Here is an 18,254-nt window from a genome sequence, read left to right on the forward strand (position 1 = left end):
CCACCTTTAAACAAATGTTCCTGCTTAGGTCACAAAAGCTTGGCTTTGCAAATAAATGAAGATTTTACTCAGTTTCAGACTCAGCAAACTTTTTACATTCATTGGCAGTAGAATGAAAAAGAAGAATTAAAGTTCCAAATGACTTCATAAGAAAAGTACTTGGTTTCCTTACAAAAAGGATAATGTAGTCTTTTGGTTGGCAAAGATGCAGGGTATAGAAATCTCATTTTAGAGATATTTTAGTCACTTGAACTGGGAGCCATTCCACATGGCTCCTTCTTCAAAGAGAAGAGAAAGGGGGAGGCAAAGACTGCTGAGAGCCTGCTAAGCCACTCCCACACTGAAGACTTGAGTTCAGGGTTCAGTCTGCCTCTTCATGAATGCAAGTGCTAGACATTAACTGGATATTTCAACAAGAACTGCCTTTTGACATCAGATCTGATGTGAAGCTTGGTGTTGTGCTTAGCAGTAGTGGTGGTCAGTGGACTAGGGGGACTAGGCTAGTTCCCTAAAAGGGTCTTGTTTCTCTCATAGCCACAGCTATGAGAATCCAAACATGGTTCTCAAATGTTGCTCTCACTCACTCTGCAGTTTGCTCCTTTTGTCTCTAGCTCCCATCACTTCACTCTCAATTCCAAACTCTGGCTTTGAATAAATTCCAGAAAGTTGCTGGCTTAGAGATAAACTACACAAAGTCAGAACTCATGTTCCCCCCAAAGGAACAGAGCAGACTACAAAATATATGCCATCTGAAATTGGCGGTTTAAAATTTGGTAGTTTTAAATATCTAGGTGTCATTTTCCCAAAGGAAAGAATGTGTAAGAAAAACTTCGAGTCCTTTATTGCAAACAGTGAGACAAGATTTATCGGGGAGGGATAAATTTCAGCTTACATGGCTTGGGAGGAATGCAGTGCTGAAAGCAATACTGCTTGCTACATTTTCATTTCTGTTTCAAACCATGCCCATAGAGATACCACTGGATTTTTAAAACAAGGGGGGCAGGCAATTATAGAATACTTTAGTGGAGAAGTTACAGAGCCACCAACAAATAAAGCAACTCTTTCCAGAGTGGTTAGAGCAGCTGGTTCCACCATGAAGAGCCTACGAAGGACTCTGCTGATTGAGAATGAGACAAGTGTCCCAGGGGTGGATATTGAGAATAGCAGGTAAACACCCACCGTTGCAGCACCTGAAGGCCCTGAGTGAAAGTGAGGAGCCATTCTTATGAACCATGCTTATGGCAGGGAACAAACTGGCCCATTGGTTCGCCCCAGAGCCTCCCTTCCTAGGTTCTCTGAGATTTCTGGGTATATACAGGGTGGGAGGATGAGGAGCAAGACTTGTTCATCAAAGTCAAGCCTTTGCCACTGCAGCCCTCAGAATTCAGCTGAGGATCTTCTGCAGCAACTCTCCTTGGAACAAGGGCATGTGTGCTTACCTTGTTTGGTGGCGGGGAGTGTTTGTGGAGAGCTCCTGGTGGAGTTGCAGCAGTTTACAACACGCTTACTGGCCAGCAATATAGGAAGAGAGGAGGTTATTCTAGGGTGTGGGAGACTGATCTGGAGGAGGACTGCGAAGTAAACGGAAAGAGTTCCAAGAGTCATGGATGGTGCCCAACCCCCTGTAGCTTGACATCCTGTTAGTAGGGACTGGTGTAGGGATCACTAACCCACAGTAGGATTGCCCAAGCAAAGGGTAGCTTTGGTAGGCAGACTTTGATGTCATAGCTAGAGTAATGCAATTATTTGTAATTATTTGTATGGTTTAAGCAGATTTTATATATGTATATAGTTGTAAATATTTAATTTGCATTATTCCCCCCTATATTTTTAGTGTTTATGATCATCAATCAGGACTAAAGGCGAAGTTTAAATAAATAGAGAATAATCTGGGTTAAAGACTGCTCTTGCTGCCCTTGTTTTCAGGGCAGAGAAGCTCTAACACACAATGACTTATTAATCATTCATCTCCTAATGGAGATTGAAAATTGCATGGAGATTGGACATTACGTGAAAAGTGAGAATAATTTTGCCTTGAGATGCTGTGGTGGAGTATGGCAGCTCGCTCTGGCTGATACCGTTGTGCCTCACTGCAGGTTTGCTTGGGTGGGGAGGAGGTAACTGAGGAAGGACTATTCTCCCTTATCTTTCTTTTATTACCTCTTAACTGAGAATCTGAGGCCCCCCCCCCATTTCTCAGAAAACATACTGGATAGAGGACCTGAGTTTTGATCTGCACAGATTATAAAAGTCATATGTATATATGCAGACAATGTGATTTTGTCAAATTGTTTGAAGCAATGTATACCCTCTGGAGTCACGGTCTGTTTTATGTGTGTTGCAGTTAAATGTATCTTTGAATCCTGTGTTTGGAATACGCTGCCTTGTGCTGAGGTGATCTGGATTTGCTGCAGCTATAAGCTTCAGGAACATGGTGCAGGCGAAAAGCTTAACCATAGAATCATAGAATCATAGAGTTGGAAGAGACCACAAGGGCCATTGAGTCCAACCCCCTGCCAAGCAGGAAACACCATCAGAGCACTCCTGACATATGGTTGTCAAGCCTCTGCTTAAAGACCTCCAAAGTAGGAGACTCCACCACACTCCTTGGCAGCAAATTCCACTGTCGAACAGCTCTTACTGTCAGGAAGTTTTTCCTAATGTTTAGGTGGAATCTTCTTTCTTGTAGTTTGGATCCATTGCTCCGTGTCCGCTTCTCTGGAGCAGCAGAAAACAACCTTTCTCTCTCCTCTATATGACATCTTTTTATATATTTGAACATGGCTATCATATCACCCCTTAACCTCCTCTTCTCCAGGCTAAACATGCCCAGCTCCCTTAGCCGTTCCTCATAAGGCATCGTTTCCAGGCCTTTGACCATTTTGGTTGCCCTCCTCTGGACACGTTCCAGTTTGTCAGTGTCCTTCTTGAACTGTGGTGCCCAGAACTGGACACAGTACTTCAGGTGAGGTCTGACCAGAGCAGAATACAGTGGCACTATTACTTCCCTTGATCTAGATGCTATACTCCTATTGATGCAGCCCAGAATTGCATTGGCTTTTTTAGCTGCCGCGTCACACTGTTGGCTCATGTCAAGTTTGTGGTCAACCAAGACTCCTAAATCCTTTTCACATGCTAAATCCTTTTCACAAGCCAGGTGTCATCCATCCTTCTTGTACTGTGGTGCCCAGAACCCCTCAGTCATTACCTGGTGGCCCTAATCTGGATCTTGACCTCTGTCATGGCTTGAAGAAGAAGAAGAAGAAGAGGAAGAGGAAGAGGAAGAAGAAGACACTCTCAAACATGGGATTCAGTGTCAGGTCTCGTTTGATCCACTGATTCACAGATAAAGGGATGAGGAAGAAATTTGTTTTTGTTTGCAATGTAACTCCCATGGCTGGTTGCCCAGGAATGTACAAAGACAAGGAAAGTTTCTTACCATCTGCTTTTTATTCAGTATTTACAGAGAGAGGCTTTGGAACACAGCCTCTTGGATAATGGTGTTGTCCTGAGTGAATCTCCACCCCCTTTTCCTCCCACTTCCTCATTCGTCGTCGTCATCATCACCTCCTCTACAGGTGCTGCTACGTGCCCTCTGTCTTTGAGCTCTTTGCTCTTCTACTTTTAAAGCTCGCCGGGTTCTGGGAGATGGTGGGTCTGGAATGCTTTCTAGTGACAATGTGTCAGCCAGTTGCTGCTCCAGCTCTGCCTGCTCCTCCTCTGCCATTATTTCCCAACTTTCCCCCTCATCTTCCTCTGAGCTGTGACCTCCCTCAAACCCCTGTTGTAATTCTGTCTTCCTCTTCCTCCTCCCTGGAAGGATCCAGCTGGGGAGGCAGTCTCCACCATTCCTCCTCTGCCCAGTCCCTGACACACTCCTTGCCAGCAAAGCCGAGGCCCCCTTCCCACCAGCCATTTGCGCAGGCACACCCATGTCAGTGCACACAGAGTGGCCTCGCCTGCTGCTCCTCTCTGTGAGCATTGGTTCCACTGACGCCAGATGAGGAGCACCGGCTGGGCCATGCGTAGTGACGCCCCTCAAAAATCCACGCCCGAGGCCATGGCCCCTCTGGCATGCCCTCTGCCTGGTTCTCTGTGGCTTCACTTCTCGCAGTGAGAGAACCACCAGAAGGCCCTCGGAGCTGGACCCCCGTGCAGATATTCCTTCAGGTATACAGGGCTGAAGGTGTTTAGGGCTTTAAAGGTGGTCATGAGGTGGTCTGGACCACAACCCCAATTTTCAGTATGAGGAGAATACTGCTCTGCCTTTCAGGGCTGTTGTCAAGATTCCTAAGTATGTGAAGCATTTTGAACCCTTGAAATATGCAACAAAAACACTAAGCGGTACTATTAATTACTTGGTGATAAATGGACTGCATTATTAGCCATACTGTGAGAGGTTTGTGCAGGAATTACATTTCTTTCTCAGCACTGTAAGCTCCACACTTCAAAGGCAGAGAAGACCTTTAAAGTAGCTATCTGTGTAAATAGTCCTAATCAGTGCTATTTTTCTAGAAAAAGAGAGGCTGGAGCCCACCACGGACTTCTTCCTTGCTCTCTTAGAATGGCAATGGCACACACCTGAGAGGTGCTGGAGCTGAACTCCAGCTGGAAAAAAAAAAAGCTCTGCTCCTAATTAACCTGTTTACTGTAAACAGATCCAATTAACCTGTTACCTGGCAGGGATTCCTGAGAGCATTAAGAGTCATACCCCCTCAAGAATTGATATTTTGCTGCTGGGAGAACAGGCTTAGTTTCCAAGTTCATCATTTCTCATGAAGCTTTCTTTGCCTTCAGTGGTGCTCTTAATTTGCAAGGAATTGAGGAAGGAACAGCTGGCGATTTTGTTTGAGTGTCATATTACAATTTCCTAGTAAATGTCTGTAAGCATTGGGAGAGGCCTTAAAGCATTTTTTTTTTTTTTGCAGGGACTCGCTCTCAACAAAACCCACTAATCGGTATTTGCTGATGAATTAATCACCTGCTGGACTGATGAGCTGAAAGCATTGGTGAGTAGTGGAAAACTCTCTGTGTTGCTTTCATAGGCGCAGGAGATGCTAGTGCAGAGCCTCCCCTACAAAGCGCAGAACAATAACAACTGTGAGCTTAGCGGCCAGCTTGTATCATTTATTTTTTCTGGCAAGCAGGACTTGAGCTGGAAAGAAAAAGAAAGGGAGAGGTGTGGCTAGAAGGGGCTTGGAAATGATGACAACTCCACTATCTGGGAGTGGAGCTTTTTCCTTTTTGGAGAAATGGCAAAGAGGCCACTCAGAGAAACAGTTGCTGTCTGTTCCGAAAGCATCTGGCACCTGCCAGAAGTGCCCATCTCAAGAGAGCCCATCGCTTTGGAAGGTAAGCCTTTATTTTCTGAAGGTGGCTGGCAAGGGTTGCTTTGGTGAGACTTTTCTTGAAGGCTTGAAGCTGGAAAAAGCTCACCAAGGAGGAGAGGAGGGGGGCTGCCCTAGCTGCTGTGTAGCCTTTGAGATGCCGTCCCTTCTGGGCAGGAGGGTGGGAGTGGGAAGAAGTTGTGGCCTTCAGTGACTTTTCCTGCACTGTGGAAGAGGCACACATCTGCTGGAGAAAGCTCTCTGGAGGGTTAAAAGCTTTGCATGCAAGATCTGAGAACAGTCAGTGAAACTGCGTTTCTTCGTCATGATTGGATGGGGAATAAGAACACAAGGAGTACAAATTTGCGCAACATGCAACTAACTCAAGGGGGGTTACTGCCATGAGATGTGGAGATGTCCTCTCTCTGATGATGCTCACATAGGCAGACAAATGCATGGTGCAGGATAGTTAAACACTGCTCCATGTACGGGGGCCGTAAATCTTCCAGGTGGCTGGGGTTCAGCAACAGAGGGACACGATTGTGTTGCGTCCTGCTCGTGAGTAACCAGGCACTTTTGACTGGCTAGCATTGGAAAACAAAAAGCTAGACTAGCTGGTCTGAGTAAGCAGGATAACGTTGATGTTCTTATCAGGAGAGGCGAAATGTAGCTGGCCAGGAAACTTGTCATTTACACTCATGTGAGAACAGACGGTTTATTGCTAGGTCTTCATTTCCCCATCAGGCCTGGTCTCTGGCTACAGTTCAAACAGGGAGTGCTTCCTCATCAGTATTATTAAACCTTTTGACTGTTTTTGATAGAAAGTACAGAATAAACATAGTAGATAAAGGCACATCTGATGATATGCACACAAGGGGTGTCGTAAGGGACTAGATTGCCAAGTCAACCTCTTTGCTAGTAAATTATGCAACAAAAGAACCAAAACGTTTTCATTTTGTTTTAAATTTATGAGCATTAAATATGCTATATGTTCGATTGAAAAGTGCCCCAGACTCTATATGTACCTGTAGGTTAGGCATTAATTAGCATGGCTTAGAAAGGTGCTTCAGGATTCTCTTTTGTTTTATTATAACAGATTTACGTGGTTGAGATTCCCCCACTCCTGCTGTTCTGGAACTCATTTGCATAGTTGATCCTGATTAAATATTTAAAGAAAGAAGTTGAAGCATTTAGGGCAGAGGTGAGAGGGAAGATAAGAGTAAAAATTGGGATATGAACTGTGAGAGAGAGCAAGAGAGAGAGCAAGCTGGGTTTCCAGACAAACACTCGATGGGCACGTCAAGGGCCTTTAATGGCAAATGTCTGAGTTCCAGGAAGAAGTTGTGCCAGCATTCTCAAGTAAAGTATGTTGGTGGAATTCTTGCGTTCCAGGTCCATGAAGTCATATTGTGCTTTAATCTTTATTTTTTGCTGTGAATCAGGTTCACTCTTCGAATTCATACCACAGCACCGCAAATGAGATTTCCTCCACCTTGACTAATTGGAAGGGAAGAATAAATTGGTTCTTTATCTCAATGCAAAGTACCTGAACTTATTCGTGCAACCTTCACATTAGTTTCTTTACAGCCATCTTAAGTAATTGAAACTGAGTATAGAAAAAAGTGTGGAAAACATGGGACTTTCTCCTTCTCCCTCGTTCTCCCCAATGCTATTATCTCTCTACTGAAACTTGGAAAGTACCTTTTAATTCTTTGTAATCTGGATGTATTCTCGCCTGGGAAGGGAGACTGGAATGTACTCCTGCCATAGGTCAGCAGCAGAGCACACACATTGCCTGCTGCAAATCCCAGACTCAGCTGCTGATATCTCTATTTAAAGGAGGTTCAAGGAGCAGGAACTAGGAAGAGCTTGTGCTGGAGAGTCAATTCCCAGACAGAGGAGACCAGGCTGGGCTGACACAGACTATGGGCCTTTCTCCACACTAACTGTTTAGAGTGATATAGGTGTGTGTGTGTGTGTGTTGTTGTTTTTTTGCATGCTGCCACACGTCATCGTCCATTATTCAGTTAGTATTCTGGAATAATGTGCTAAAAGAAACCCTCCAATTTTCTTCTAGGTAAAGGTAAAGGGACCCCTGACCATTAGGTCCAGTTGTGGCCGACTCTGGGGTTGCGGCGCTCATCTTGCTTTATTGGCCGAAGGAGCTGGCGTACAGCTTCTGGGTGATGTGGCCAGCAAACCAGAGCAGCGCACGGAAATGCCGTTTACCTTCCCGCCAGAGTGGTACCTATTTATCTACTTGCACTTTGGCGTGCTTTTGAACTGCTAGGTTGGCAGGAGCAGGAACCGAGCAACGGGAACTCACCCCGTCACGGGGATTCGAACTGCCGACCTTCTGATCGGCGAGCCCTAGGCTCTGTGGTTTAACCCACAGCGCCATCCGCATCTTCTACTGCTGCCCCCCCCCAATCAATTGAAAGATTCAAAATGGATTCTCAATATTTTCCTTTGCACGGCACAAGTACCACCCCAATTTCTGCATGGAGCAGCTGCGGGCTGTTTGGGAGGGGTCTGTTCTGCACCACTTCCATTGACTGGTGCCAGCTGTCTAATTGTGATCACAGATCATAGGATAGATATGGGAGTGAAAGGCAATGAGACTGATCAAAAGTCCTGCCCACAGCAGCAGTAATTGCTTTGATAGATGAAATTTCATCACACAACAGCCAGTTTTGCCATGGCTCAGGAAGACACATAGCTCCTCTTCTTATTTGCTATACACCCAAAAGTTTTCAATTACGGTAGCAGTAATTGTGCCCTCGTTGACTACAACACTGTCATTGGGTGGTATAGACACACCCAGTCCAAGATCTGTTGATAAAGTATTCAAATCCATCCATTTTATTTTGGAGGGCAATATGCCTGGAATCTCTGTCATGCAATCTCATAATTAGCTTGGTGTTTTTCACTCAGTTGTAACCTGTTCAAGAAATCTAATACCTAGCAATATTTATAAGAATTTCTACCTTTCTGCTACATTTCTGGAGAGAGTGAGTTGTTCTGGAGTTCTGAGTTGCTTCATCTTTTTATTTATTTATCTCCCTCTCTCCCTGGTCTTTTGTACTTCTTCCACCTTCCTTGTTGCTTAGTGCAGTCAGTCCAACTTGCACTCAACCACTTTTGGTACCGTTCTTGGATTTATAACTTGCAGAATCCAGGATGTCTATAAATATTGTTGCTGCTGATGTCCATCTGTCTCGAAAGAGAATGGAGTGACCCTCTGGGGGGGGGGAGGAGTCAAACCGGTGTGTTAGCAGCACGAAAGTGACCTCCCTGGAGTGCAAGCCTGGGCAGGGTGTCTGGAGATCCTGGGCTGCCCAGACGACAAGACCACCCTCTTGGCCTGGCTGATGTTGCCCAAAGGAAAGCAGAGTACAGTGGTGCTTTGGGTTACGTACTTAGTTCGTTCTGGAGGTCCGTTCTTAACCTGAAACTGTTCTTAACCTGAGGTACCACTTTAGCTAATGGGGCTCCCACTGCCATCGCGCGATTTCTGTTCTCATCCTGAGGCAAAGTTCTTAACCCAAGGTAGTATTTCTGGGTTAGCGGAGTCTGTAACCTGAAGCGTCTGTAACCCGAGGTACCAGTGTAATACATCTGGCACCATCTTGGCTGCAGGAGTTGCCGCAAGGAGGCATACCAGGCGCCGTCCAACCATCATAGGGACTTCACTCGGAGGGTTTGCTAGTACAGAACACCAGACATTTAAAAGCACAATTTGTTAAGGGCGCTGGGAACTGTAACTCTGCAAGAGTTTCCTGAATTCTTTGCGAGTGGTTGGACAATATGCCAAAGTATCATTTAGGAATTAACCATCCCAAACCTGAGAGACTAAGCCTGTGGTTTAGAAATCTCTGCCCCAAGTGAAGTAGCCTGTAATAAATGACAACTGTGGAGTATAACCTCTTCATATGTATAGCTAGTTGTTCTCCGTTATGTTGAGACAAGGAGATTTGTATTAAATGTCAAAGGAATCTTCTTCCTTGGAAGTTTTTAAGCAGAGTTGGATGGCCACCTGTCATGGATGCTTTGAGATTCTTGCATTGCAGGGGGTTGGACTAGATTACCCTCAGGGGCCCTTCTAATTTCATTGAGCCTGCTTAATTGCTCTCATGGCAACTGAGATCATTTCCTGCTCTGGCTAACCCTTTCATGCATGCAAGTGAGAATCAGTAACTGTACAGTATATTACTACAAGTTGAAAATGTAAAATCCCATAGTTACTTGAATCTGTCTCTGGCACTAGTTGAAACTTGTAAGCTCCTTGTAAGATGAAACAGAAATAAAGAAATCCTACAATGCTATGTCCATGGAAAATGTAGTATTTGTATTAATAAAGCTGGAGATTGACAAGGCTTCAGCTGAATTGAGTAGTATTACATAGTGGCTTCAGCTGAATTGAGTTTGTATTACACTGTGGGAGGCAGTGGAAGACAGGCGTGCCTGGTGTGCTCTGGTCCAGGGTGTCATGAAGAGGCGGACACGACTAAACGACTAAACAACAACAACACACATAGTGGCTGGAGGCAGCACCTTCCTTTGTACTGTATCAAAGTCTCATCATTACAGGCAGAAGAAAGCTCTGAATGGCAGGTGCTGTTTACAACTTAATGTTCATAATTTGGGCAGTATTGTTGAGTGTGTGCTTCTTTTTTTGCTTCCTCCCCATCGTGAGAGTTAAGGTCTAAATATGGTTGATGTCAGCTGGACTTAGTTTATTAAATAAATATTTCTCCCCAGGGGAAAAAATCAAACTATTAATAGCTGCCCTCAGAATGTCGTATTTTCCTATGCTCAACGGTTAAAGGCACAGCATAAGAAAACATTTTGAATTCGTCTTAAAGCAAAAATTCTTCTCTCTGTACTCGCTGGTGCCTGCTGTGTTGAGATTAAGGAATTATGTTAAAACCAAGAGATCTGACTGTAGGATAGTTGGACTGTGTACCTTGCCAGCATGGGTCCTGGCCAGAGTTGCTCAGCAAGTGACCAAAGCGCTGCCTTTGGGGTGTCAAGGAAGCAGCCCACAATCTGAGAAAGGTGGGAGAGAACGGTTGCAGAGAGGGCTGGCAGATGCTGGCAAAGCCTAGTATAGAATTGGGAGGGAAAGTGGAGGATGGCACAGTTTCTCAGCATAGGAAATACTTCCCGACAAGAGGAACTGTTGTAGGTCAAACCACGCAGGAGGAAGGGGAAACGGACGACTCCCCCAAAGTCCGCTCCCCTTTTTCGGTGGGCCAGGCGTCCGGGACCCTGCAGTGATCCGGCGTGGGGAGTTGGCGACCCCCTCCTGCCTCCCGGCAGGAGGCTAATCTGCGCCGGTAGGGGGCGTGACCGTGGGAAATTTAACTTTGGCGCGGCCGCAGGGCGACGCTGGATTCTTGCCCTTCATCGCTGGATCCTGCGCGGTGATCTTCTCTTGCAACCTTTGGATCGAGCCTTTTGGCTTTGCGTCGGATCCAGCAGCCCGGAGTTCCCTGCCTGCGCAGCCTCTCCCCTCCGTCCCCCGCTTGGCGCATCCACGCGCGTCGAGTCCAGCCTACAATCCAGGCAGGAGCGCGCAGCTGAAGTTCCTGCGGTGGGTGAGTGACCCTCAGTGACCCGCGAACTTGGTGCGGGCTGGCGAGGTGTCCTTGTGCCGGCCGGGTTGGGTCCTGGGCTTGAAAAGGACGAATTCAGAGGCGCCTTCTTCGTGCGCCCGGGCGGCTCCCCGGCCCCTTCCTCCGCGCGTCCTCCGTCCCACCCCGTCCCTGGGGTCGCGGGTCTTTTGCTGCTTGGCGGTGACTCTCTGACTTGGGTCCCGGAGAACCTGCGATGCTCGGCGCGCGCGAGTGCGCTTGCTGTTTTGCGCCTTCTTCCTCCTCGCATCGCTTCTCCTCGCGCCGGCTTGCTGCGCCTGAGCTTAAGGTCCCGGTTTTCTCTCTGCCTGGTGGTTGTGCGTGTGCGCTTCAGAAGGTCCGGGCAACTTGCTCATCTTGGCCTTTGCCTGCTCCACGCCGAGTGTTTGAAGGCACTTTGCCCCCCGCCGCACCTCTTTTTGCGCGCGCGCGAGTGAAGAGTTTAGAGTGCCATTTCGCTCCGCGTTTGTTTGCGCTTTGGGCGAGGCTTGATTCCGGGTCGGGGGCTCGGTTCATTCTTCCTCGATCTCCTTCTTCCTCTCCACCATTCTGTTGGACCACTTGGTGGGAGCTAGAGGCCCCCCGGGCCTGGCTTTCTGGCACATCAACACCCCCTTTCCGCCCCTCCCAGAGTCTTGGCTTGGCTGGCGAGTGCTGATTTTATTGGGGGCCAAGGGATTTTAACTTGTGGCTTAGCTAGGTAGTTAGCAGACAGAGAAGCAGATAACTCATATTTTAATACGCTACATGAATAGTTAAAGGCCGTGCGGAGGAGCGAGTGATCCAGCCCATTCATTGTACTGATAGTGGTGGAAAGGTGCCGAGCGTTATTTGGGTCTGGCTGCTGTTGTGGGGACCTTCCGATTCCTTGTGTTTGGTGTTGGCATATACTGAGGTCAGTTTTTGGTAGAGGAATTGCTTAGAATTGATTCACTTTAGAGCTATTTAGTCAGGCAAAGAGACAATTACACAGGTGTCATGTTGAGGTTTATTTCATTGATAAATCAGAGGATTCTGAGGCTGAACTGTCTCTGTGTTTTTTTTGTATAGAGGTTGTTCCCAGTTAGTGTAGTCAATACTGAACTATTTTCATCTGGTGGTTGCTCCCAGTCGGTTTGGTGGCTGCTGCCAGTTAGTGTAGGCAAAAGGGAACTGCACTCAGTTGGACTGTGTACATTGCCAGTATTGGTACTGGCCAAACTTATTCAGCCAGGCAAACAACCTGTTGTCTTTAGGGGTGTCAAGGAAGCAGCCCACAATCTGAGAAAGGTGTCCCAGAATGGCTGCAGAGAGGGATGGTATACGCTGGCAAAGCCTATAATTGGCAGGGAAGGTGGGGGATGGCACAGTTTCTCAGCATAGGAAATACGTCCTGACAAGGGGAACTGTTGTGGGTCAAACCACGCAGGAGAGAGGGGAAACGGACGGCTTCCCCAAACTGCAACTGCTTCACTTGCCCCTTCCTTCCCTACATCCCCCTATTTTGCTGGCAACTAACAAAACAACAATAATCCGGGACTTGATCCTGGAAGAAGGAGACCTGATTATAAGAGACAAATTTGGATGAGTCAGAGAGCCCAGCTCTGGTCCAGCTGGTTTCTCTGTGCAGCGTTCATGCCAGAGGTGGCATCCTGTGATGAAACAGGAAGGGGCCCTGCCAAAGCCTTGCTTACTAGGGTTGTGTGGCAGAAACAGCTTCCAGGTTCTGGCTAAATCTTGTGGGGCTCTTACAGGACCTCTTCAGAAGCTAGAAGCCACCACTGCTTCCCCCACTTCTGCGGTGGCAGTGGCAGCCCCCATGGCAGCCCCCCTTGGATTCTGTTGCCTGAGTCCACCTCATGGATGGTCCAGCTCCGAACAAGGCATGACTGATGTGCATCTGGGAGAGGAGGAGAAGTTTTGTTTTTACGGAAGCTAGGAAGAGAAATGGGCTTTCTGTCACAGTCAACATTTACTGAGTGTCTGATCATAAGGGATATCCTACTGCCCTGCTGACTGCTTGACCAAGGTAGTCTGGGGGTTGAGATCTCCTCAGTTTGGAGGTGACTTCCGTGTCAATGCTGAGGTCATAGAATCATAGAATGATAGAGTTGGAAGAGACCACAAGGGCCATCGAGTCCAACCCCCTGCCAAGCAGGAAACACCATCAGAGCACTCCTGACATATGGTTGTCAAGCCTCTGCTTAAAGACCTCCAAAGAAGGAGACTCCACCACACTCCTTGGCAGCAAATTCCACTGTCTCTCCAATCAACAGCTGGAAGGTGTGGTAAATACAGTGAGGGGGGAAAGTATTTGATCCCCTGCTAAATTTGCCCGTTTGCTCCCTGACGAAGAAATGACCAGTCCGTAATTTTAATGGTAGGTTTATTGTAGCTGTGAGAGACAGAATGACAACAGGAACCCTCCCCCCAGCTTTTCAGACTTTTTAATCTATAGAGAATGCAAGTAAAATAATTTATAAAATTATGAATGGCATGGAGAAAGCAGATAAAGAAATGTTTTTCTCCCTCTCATAATAAAACTTGTGGATATCCCAAGAAATAAAGTAATTCTTCAAGCGGTGCAGTGATGGCCAACGTGGATGGCTTTCGAACAGGATAGGAAAAATTAATGGAAGAGAGAACTATGGATGGGGGTAGAAATGCTTCCAAACACCATTTGCTGTGGACCCCAGGAGGAGAGCGTGCTTGTGTGCTTGGATCCTGCTCGAAGGATTCCCACAGGCAGCTGGTTGTCATCTGCGAGAACGGCATGCTTCATTGATGCTCCAATGGCCTGATCTAGCAGGTTCTTCTTATCTTCCTGTGTTAACTGAGGCAGCTCACATGATCCCCCCCCATGGCAACACCTGCACGAAGATAACAGTGCTTGCATGCACACTGCTACTGATCGTAGGGTGACATGGATGTCAGTGTCTATACCCAGAGGGTGGTGGCATCCACAATGGCATCTGATCAGCCATGCATAACGGTCTGGCTTCCGATATGAGACTTTTCAGAAGTGTGATAATCTCTCTCCTTTCCCCCCCTCTCCAGCCAAGCAAAGAGCCTCTCTTCACTGATGTTCTGTTTAACAGGAAAACGTTGGTGGTGTGAGTCACATGTGCAGGCATGTGTGGAGGAAGACGTTTGTGGCCAACAGTTTCACTACATCTTCTGTTAGCTCAGCTTCCATAGTAGAAACTCTTGGCCTGGTTTTACTTCCAGACTTGCTGGCACCCAGTCACTCAAGTTCACCAGCAGAGAGAACGATAAATAAAGATGACAGCGATATAAAAGGGAATTATTGTCTGTATCTCACATTCAGTTAAAATCTTTATTTCAGCATTCACTTGTTCAATTTAAATGCAATTCTATGAGGATTAGAAAATGTAAGTCGCCAAGGCGTTTTCCAAAACACCTGAGGTATTATGATTCTGCCTCTAGTGAACCATAAAGTAACACGAAGGGTTTTTCTTGGTGGGATGGTATTTGTACTCTGATGCTGTTTTTCCACCAGGAAAAGCTGAAGAAGTGTGGAAATACTGAGCTCAGTCCCAGATAATTTTTCTTAATATGGGGTGGGGTTTGAGCCTTTGCCTTGTGTCGCTTGCCAAGGAGCGGCTGACTGAGGTTCATGACTGAAAACTAGACTCATTTCATACAGAGATGTCTGATTTGGCCAAAGTGACATATGCCTTAGCTACATCCTGTTTGGATTACCGTAATGTGCTCTGCGTGGGGCTGCCAGAAACTTCAGCTAGCTCAAAGAGCTGTGGCCAGATTGTTGACTGGGGCTGGTTATAGGGAGCAGACGACTCCCTTGTTACAACAGCTTCACTGGCCTATTGGTCTGTTTCCAGGCACAATTCAAAGTGCTGATTATGACCTATAAAGCCCTAAATGGCTTAGGTCCAAGCTATCTGAAAGACTGTATTCCCTCATATTCCTTCCTGCCTTCTGAGATCTTTGATGATGATGATGATGATAATGATAATGATTTATTATTTTTACCCCGCCCATCTGGCTGAGTCTCCCCAGCCACTCTGGGTGGCTTCCAATCGAGTGTTAAAAACAATACAGCATTAAATATTTAAAACTTCCCTAAACAGGGCTGCCTTCAGATGTCTTTTAAAGAGAAGACAGCTGCTTATTTCCTTCACATCTGATGGGAGGGCGTTCCACAGGACGGGCGCCACTACCGAGAAGGCCCTCTGCCTGGTTCCCTGTAGCTTTGCTTCTCACACTGAGGGAACTGCCAGAAGCTCTTCAGGGTTTTGTTTGCACCATTTTGTTACATTTAGATGAATTCACAAGTTTTTAAAGACCACCTTTTGACAGTAGAAGGCACTCGTTAAGTAATTAAAGCAGGACTGCAATAAGTTAGATTTTAAAATGTAGTTGGCTAAAACTGTGCTCCCAATTAGTCAGGCAGCCAACTTAATTTTTGTATAATTATTTTACTGCATGTTATCATGTCCTTTTTAGCCCACCAGAGGTCAGAAATAGGGAGGACTTATGCAGAAGAAGAGCACTGTTTTTTGTTTTTTAAGTCTTCACTGGAAGAAGTCTTTTACATGTGAGCCTTCCGTATGTGTTGAGTATAAAGCTGCTGACAGGTGGAAGAGCTTGAGCGGAAACAGGCTAGAATTTTGTGCTTTCAGAAGGCACCCGACACCCATGCAAAGAATGCACGATGAAGCAGGGCTATCCCTCCAACAGTAAAATATGATTTATATTGACAGAGGCATCCTATAAAACTTATGCATTGTATACTGTGGAAGTCTTGTGCTATTTTAGCAGCACGTACACAGCTTCAGTGCTGATGGATCTAAATATCAGCTTTGTACAAGGGATTGTAAATTATGTTCACTTGCTTGCAGTATGGAAAGTATCTGGGGAAATGTAGTTTGTATTCTGTGAGACTTTTATAACCTAATAAATCAGGGCTGCAAAGGTCAAGGGGAAGAATAATTTGAAGAGTGCAGCCTAACTGTTCCTATTTAGGAAGTGTAATGTAAGTGCACCTTCACTTAAGAGAAAGTACAGTGGAAATAATATCACCCGTGAAATGCAATGTTAGTCTGTTTTTTTAGAATGTATAGTTTGTTTTTTGCAGGGGAACTTGCTGCACTGTCCTAGATCCGGCGTTACAGCACACATTGCAGTAATGAAGTCTTGAGGTTACCAATGCACTTTGACAATTCCTGTCCAGGAGTGATCATAGTTGCTGCAATTGGTGATGAGTCCGGGTGTCCTCTGGTCAAGGTGGATGATTCAGAGGTACAGCACTTACCTGAGCTACCCTCACTAATACTGCAAAAATAAGAATTGGTCTATCTCTGTGCTAGGGAAGTGGGATAGCTTGGAAACGGGACATTTTGGGGCTCCCTGAAAGGGCATATTTTAAAGGTCTAACAGCCTATATTTCCACTCTTTACTTTGCTGCATATTATGTGACTTTAAATTTCTGCTTGGTTTTTCTCACCAAGGAGTGCTTGTCCCAACTTTGGATCTTAGCTTCTAGGATTCCAACACCCTCTGAACTGGGTAGCTGGGTTAGTCTGCTGCAGCAAAGTCAACAAAAATACTTGTGGCAGCTTGAAGACTAACCATTGTATTTTGGCAAAAGCTTCCACGCACCATTTCATCATATGCAAAGATAGTCTCGCCCCCTGCACAACACCTTGTGTTGGGAGCATGCCAGTTCATGTCCATTCAGGATTTTATTGTTCTGATACAGCTTTCCAAATGTTCCAAGTTCTGTGCAAAATGGAACAGACAAAAGCCACATTCCGAGGCACATTGAGGAACTTTATGTCAAAGAAGGAAGTTTCTACAAAGCCTGACTTTCCTTAGCGTTAACTGTAAACATCGCTTTAGAAATGCTATCGATGAGAAGAAGGGGGCAGAGAGGAGGGAGGAAGGCTGGGGTGGTAATACTTTGTGTATGTGTGGTTCTCTTTCAAGAGACAGTACGCATAATTTTGTAAAATGCTCTCAAGGAAAAGCAGTGAGTTTTCAAACTATTTACATGAAGCTGCTGGGTGCGGTCATTAGGGAGCAAAGTGTCACCAGGATGCTGATATCACACAGCTCTGGTTCTCTATAATATCTGAATCGGGAGAGGCTGAATCGGGAGAAATAGGTGGCCAGATGCAGTGGTAGACCAGGAAGACAAAGGTTCCCATGTTTGGGAAACTGGCAAGTTGGAAGGGGTTGCACTCCCTCTGAAGGAGCAAGTGTATAACTTGGGGGGATTCCTGGATACCTATTTGTCACTCGAGGCTCAGGTGTTCTCTGAGGCTAGGAGTGCCTTTGACCAGCTTTGTTTGGTTCACCAACTACAGTTGTTGCTGGACAGGAATGGCTTGACCACTGCAGTCCATGCATTGGCAACCTTGAGGCTAGGTAAAGAAAGGTAAAGGGACCCCTGACCATTAGGTCCAGTCACGGACGACTCTGGAGTTGTGGTGCTCATCTCGCTTTACTGGCTGAGGGAGCCGGTGTATAGTTTCTGGGTCATGTGGCCAGCATGATTAAGCTGCTTCTGGCGAACCAGAGCAGCACATGGAAACACCGTTTACCTTCCTGCCGGAGCGGTACCTATTTATCTACTTGCACTTTGACGTGTTTCAAATTGCTAGGTTGGCAGGAGCTGGGACCAAGCAACAGGAGCTCACCCCGTCGCAGGGATTCAAACCACCGACCTTCTGATCGGCAAGTCCTAGGCTCTGTGGTTTAACCCACAGCGCCACCCGCGTCCTTAACCTTGAGGCTAGATTACTGTAAATGAGCTCTACGTGGAACTGTCCTTGGTCTGGTTCAGATGCTCCAGAATCTTCTGGCTAGATTGCTGATGGGAGCTTCTGGTTGAGAACATGTGGCACAAATGTTAAAACAGCTGTACTGGCTGCTCATCTGCTACCAAGCCGGGTCCAATGTCCTTGAATTGATTTCAAAGCCCTGAACAACCTGGGTCCAGGATACATCAGGGATTGCCTGATGTTCCACCTCCATCCCTGACATCATCACTCCCCAAACTGGGGAGGCTTGTTTGGCAAATCAAGCCTTTAGTTTCCCCAGCCCAGGGACACCCTGCCAACAGAGATTCAACAGGCAACTTCTGTGCCAGCTTTTAAATATCTGCTGGAAACTTTTATGTTCTGCCAGACAATTAATGTGCAGGCGATTAAGAGTACAGACCCACAGTGGTCTGTTGTTGTTTGTTTTTAATTTCTTTTTGTTTTTAACTAGTTTTTAAACTTGGTTTTATGTTTTTATATCGTAAATCGATGTGATCTATCTCTAT

At 46.3% G+C, this 18,254-nt stretch overlaps 1 protein-coding gene across 5 annotated transcripts in view; it reads left to right on the forward strand.

The window, feature by feature from the left end:
- The first annotated feature begins 4,909 nt into the window (after nucleotides 1-4,909).
- Nucleotides 4,910-18,254, forward strand: part of LOC310706996 (lactosylceramide 4-alpha-galactosyltransferase-like) — a 60,699-nt gene continuing 47,354 nt past the window's right edge. Inside the window, exons 1-2 of one of the 5 annotated variants that reach the window (XM_083503533.1) lie at nucleotides 4,976-5,009; nucleotides 5,148-5,352. The gene's annotated coding sequence lies outside the window, so the exon portion shown is untranslated. The other 4 variants (XM_083503534.1, XM_083503532.1, XM_083503536.1 and 1 more) reach the window with 4 other exon arrangements.

Source organism: Podarcis liolepis (genome assembly GCF_965112155.1).
Source record: "Podarcis liolepis genome assembly, chromosome: 5".
Classification (NCBI taxonomy): Eukaryota; Metazoa; Chordata; class Lepidosauria; order Squamata; family Lacertidae; genus Podarcis; species Podarcis liolepis.